This window comes from Daucus carota, chromosome 1, assembly GCF_001625215.2.
Source record: "Daucus carota subsp. sativus chromosome 1, DH1 v3.0, whole genome shotgun sequence".
NCBI lineage: Eukaryota > Viridiplantae > Streptophyta > Magnoliopsida > Apiales > Apiaceae > Daucus > Daucus carota.
In genome coordinates, this window is record NC_030381.2 from 56,264,974 (window position 1) to 56,270,880 (window position 5,907).

Consider the following 5,907-nt stretch of genomic DNA (forward strand, 5'->3'; position numbering starts at 1 on the left):
TAAAATCACCACCGTCAAACCGAAAATCATCACTGGAAAACCAAAAATCACCACCGGAAAAATAAAAATCACCACCAGAAAATGAAAATCACTACACCCAGCCGGTATTCATGCTCACTAGATCCGATCACCAGCTCCGTTCATCAACTCCGACCACCAACATTATAAAAACAAATCACCAGATCTAAAAATAAAGCATTACAACAAAATAAAATCACCACCACCGTATCATCACCACAACCATCTAACCATCACTGCCATCTACACATGTGTGGATTTTCCTTTAGCACCAAACTATCAGCACTTAACTACCACCACTAATCTGATTACTATACACCACTACATAGTTAAACAATCGTCGTTCTAAAACGCCGCGAGAGATCGTAAAGCCCTCTCGCCGACTTAACCTCCATCGTCGACGCATCTTTGCTCACTCTGAGAATGTGGTACAGACTCGGAGGCCTTGTGATCGACAACACCGAATGCTCTAGTTTGACGACAGTGCGAAGCGATTGGAGGATGAGAGATAAAGGAGCGGGGAAGAAGGACGTAAGGGGCTGGGCTGTGGGCAAGGATGATGGCGGCTGGGGAAAGTGATGGCGGCCGGAGGTGGTGTTGGGAGACAACCCCAGTTGACGACCAAGAGAGAGAGAGAGCAGTATGTTGTTTGTGTGTATGGGTGGGTTATAATTGTGAGGTTCTGATTTAATTTGGGGGAAAAAAATGTGTGGCTGATATTAGATCTCATATCTCATATTAATTGGGGTTCTCATTTGAGCACTTGCCTATATATATATATATATATATATATATATATATATATATATATATATATATATATATATATATATATATATATATATATATATATATATATATATATATATATAGAGAGAGAGAAAAGTTATATGGAGTACACATAATTGTTGGAGTATTGGAGGACAAAGCATCTACCGTCCATTCATTTCTCATCCAAGGGCTAGCATTTGTTTGGCAGTTTTTTAATTTTAATATTAAATTAAAACATCAAGTCAGACCGTATATGTTTGAGTATGTTTATATGTATGTTGTGCTCTTTAATCGGCAGTTGTAACAGAACCAAGATTATAGCATATCCATTACTGATCAACAGACGTGTACAGAAAACTTTATTTTATCAATGTTTTTATTATGTCCTGCACTCCATTATCAAAGATCTTACATAGTTCCAGCCGTGGCTTTTTTCTAATTTATTTTGTTCCGCTGTATTCGAATTCGTAATCTTGTTCTTGACTAACGGATAATTATGGCAGTTGCCGACAAGCACACCGGTACGTGGGATTGTTTCAATTATTTACAATATGAAAGTATGTGTCTTTGTTTTCGTTGATAGGTTTTCGCTAGAGATGGTTTGTACCTGCTTTATATGTTATGTTTGAGCAAATGCCCAGTGCATGCCAAGTACTTGAGATAATGTTTTTTTGAATTTTTGTCGCTTGGTTAGCATGATTAAATGTTGATTATATTTTGGTTGGTTTATTTTGTAATTTCATAGATAATTCTGCACATCGAAAGTTCCGAGTCAATTGAAACCGCTCATGATATAAAATCTCAAATCTCCGAAAGCTCTAGGAGTTCTAATTCTGATAAAGATGGTGAAGAACGTAATGAAATTGATAGTTCTGAGTCCGTGTTTTTTACTTCTCCTAATGGTGTTAAAGTTTGGACTCCTGCATCTGAAATATCCACAAGGAATCCAAATATAAGTCGAAATAGAGGTTATGGAAGCAGGATAAAATATAGTCTGGAAGCAGGATAAAATATAGTCGCGAGATCTCAATGGAGAACCAGAGGACAAGAAAATGCAGCACCTGCAACAAGCTTGCAAGACACAATGCTCGTACATGTCCAGAAGAAAAAATGTCTCTAAATCCTAGGCTGCATATTGTTTGTTAATATTATTTTTAAAATTGACATTATTTCAAAACAGTGTCTAATTCAGGTATTAACATTGGAGGGAGGTTTACGGTTCCAGAAACTATTACTATATAACACTCTGTACTTCCTTACACAACTTCAAATTCCTTTCAATATTTTATTGAGAGGCATATAGTATGATTGCTCCAGTTTTTTAGAAATATTATGGATTGTCTTATTTCGTCAAATATTGCAGATGATACTCTCAGAGTTATTGTGGTATCTAAAATATATTTTAGATGTCTGTTTTGTTTTGCAAGATATTTTCAAGTCGTCTCCTAAGTTTATCAATGTGATGCCCTCATTAGTTGTGCCTATGCGCTGTTTTGTAAGCCATAAGCAATGCATAAAATTACAATACACCCTTTATACTTAAAAGACAGTCAAGGTTAATCAGTTCAATTATTATATGGAGTCACACAACTCTAAAAGACTATATTATACATATGGGATGGAACTTTAACTAAATGACATGCTTCAGTATTTCAAGTGCTTAATTTTATTATAAGCCAAGGCAGTACAATTTTTAAGTTGGCAAGTGAAATATGTGAATTTAAAAGCTAAGGCAAGTGAAAATATGTGAATTTATAAGCCAAGATGGTACAATTTTTAAGTTGGCAAGTGAAATATGTGCATTTATAAGCCAAGACAGTACAATTTTTAAGCTGGCAATTTTTAAGGACGGGTGAGTTAGATTAGAAGATGGGTTTGAGCAACTGAAACTGGATCTTAAGATGGTAGAAATTTGATTTTTTTGTAAAATTGTCGCGAAGAGGAAATGGGCATAGTCCTGTGTTGTATCGTATACAACCTTGGATTAAGGGCACGGTTAGTTACAACTTGACCAGATCCCATTGTTAAGGGAGTAGCAATTTCCAAATGAGTTCCAGTATCTTTAATCTTGTGCTGTGAATTGTCCAGAGGGTTTACGTTGGTCATTACTGCAGAACGAATAGCTGCAGGACTCCATTCAGGATGTGCGCCTATTAGAAGAGCTGCAAGACCAGAAGCACGAGGACATGACATTGATGTTCCTGAAATTGCATTGAAATCACTAGACAATTGTATGTTATGTGCAATACTGGGTAAAAGTACGAGCGGATTTTTGGGATTCCATGCAGCTAAGACTAATATCCCTAGTGCCATAATGATTATTTTTAAAAAACCAGGATAACTTGGTGAAGGCCCTCTTCCACTATATCCAGCAACTGCAGGAACAGGTCTTGTGCCAAAAAAGGTTTGTTGAAATGTAGTTTAGCTTGTCGTTCCCTCAGGAAGACAAGAATACAGAGGGAAAGAAGGCCCTGATTCATGGGAAAGGCCGAGCTTGACAAAGATTTCACTTAGTTAGAGGCTGAAAGAATAGTTCTGGTAGCAAATTTGTCTAAATATTACAAGTTTAGACGCCTACAGCTAGAATATGAGTAAAAATCTCGCCCTTAAAATTATCAAGGGAGCTACTAGCATACTATGCACAAAGAAAAAAGGAGAATCAAGGGAGTTAAAAAAAGGGACTGATGTTGCGTGACAATTACTAAACTTGTGCATATTCTCACAAAAACAAATAGAACAAGCATCCAGAACAATTCAGACTATCCAAATTTACTGCTAAGATAATTGTTCTACACTTCCAACTTAAATACTCCCCCTCGGTATTGCCCTTTCTTGCCACTGCTGCCAAAATTCTCCCCTGGAGTAACAAATTCATCTTCTTCCTTGCTTAACTCCATTCTTTTCAGCCTGTTACCGTGTATCCTTTCACTGCGAATATCTATACTGCTGGAATTCATCGTCCGTTATTCAGAATTATTAACGGTTGTTACCTTTTGTCTTGCTCTCTTCAAGGACCTCTTATCACCAACAACTACGTCTGTCTTGTCTGTCACAACATCATCCTCCAAATTTACAAACACTGATCTCTTCTTTGGCAAATTGAAAACCCAGGGGCTTTCAATTAAACGGCTACTTCGCCTCCTACCTGCATTACAAATTTAAAAAGAATAGCCCGGTTACAACAAGACAGGGGTGCATACCATGTACAAATAGATATATATTCAACACAAGGGTGCCAATCCATTTCATCAGAAAAAACAAATAGATCTTTAAGTTCCCTATAATATTCTGTTTATATTTTGTTCCTCACTTTATGCATCATTCACACATGCCACTGACAATCCATTTGCATGATCAGTTTAAGGAAAAGAAATACAAGATTCACATAGTAGAACAACAAAACAGCCTAATCAAAAAACTCTAGTCATCTATAGTAAGTAACAATCAATCCGCATCGATGCAGGGTAAATCAAAAAAATAAATTCTCACATTCCAATATGAATTCATTGAAACTTAATCTCTTTGCAGTACCCATTGTATGCACAAGCTAAAAAATTGCAGTACCGACTGCGCACAAGATAAAAATCTGTAAAAAAAACAAGATTCACATTTACCCAGCCAAAAACTCAAATAGCAGGACAACAAAACAACGTAATCAAAAAACCCTAGTCATCTATAGTAAGTAACAAAGCAAATTATAGTAAATAAACCCTCGAAGAACTACAATCAAGCGCATTACACTTCTATGTCATGCATCCACTATGTCACAATCTGAAATTACAAACTTCAAACAGAACCCTTCAAATCCAACAGAACAATATACACATTTCACATATTACCTTGAAAATGCCAAAAAAGAACAACTTGATTATATGCAACTGAGATGCAGAACTAAAAAATGTTTTGTTCTGCAATTCATACCTCCACTCATCTTCCGATTAGTTCTTTGCTTTTCTTCCGTACTTATCCTACGCTTGCAACTAAAAGTCGATATCTTTTCAAACACCAATCTTGGAGAAGAAAATCCTGCACTACATGTAACTGCAGCTTTCAGGAGTGGGTTGCGGGATTTGATGCACCCGCAGAATACGCATACGGACAACTACTCTACTCTTTTGTGTATTTCTGTTTCAAAATTTGAAATAAAACTGCAATTCTGTTTAATTGAGAGCCACAGGATCAAAACCCATCCAACGGTTCTAAGAATGTACTCCAAGGACTCCAATTTTTTGTGTACTCCAAGGAGCCCAACTCTATATATATATATATATAGGAGGAAGATCCTAAGAAAACTCAGCTTATCAAGAAAACCGAGAAACCCACTTAATCACCGTTGATTTTATAATCATAATATAAATTATGATTTATCAAAAAATCAATCAAATCTAATTCATAAGGGATATTATAGTAATCTTCAACATATATTTAATGCATTCAATTAGTACATATATTTAATGCATTCAATCATTACATTTAATAAGATATGTAATTAATTGATTTCCTTTTCTATATTAACCATATCTCAATCAATCAATCAGTATCAAATTCGAATTTCAAATTTCAAAAAATTCACCTTGCTAAAAAAATGATCGAATATCTTAGAGAATCTTGTTTATATATCTTGCATTATCTTGTGTATGATAACGAATCTCTTACCATTGTTATAACGGATCATCTAATAATTTTGTTTATTACGATCTTTTAAGTGTTTTACTAATAAATTTAATATTTTCCTAAGATTCTCTTAAGTCCTCTATTTATTTATTTAAAATAATTTTTTTTAGGATTCTTTCAAGTGTTTTACTCATTTAAATATATTTAAGTTTTTTTGAGATTCTTTTAAGTGTTTTACTAATTTAAATTGAATATTAAAAATAAGTTTTTCTAAGATTTTTTCAAGTGTTTTACTCATTTAAATCTATTTACGATTTTTCTGATATTTTTTTAAGTGTTTTACTAATTTAAATTGAATATTTTTTTAAAGATTTTTATAAGTGTTTTACTAATTTAAAAATATTTAAGATTTTCCAAGATTCTATTAAGTGTTTTACTGATTTTAAATTATTTAAGATTTTCAAGGATTCTCTTAAGTGCTCTAATAATTTAAAATAAATTATT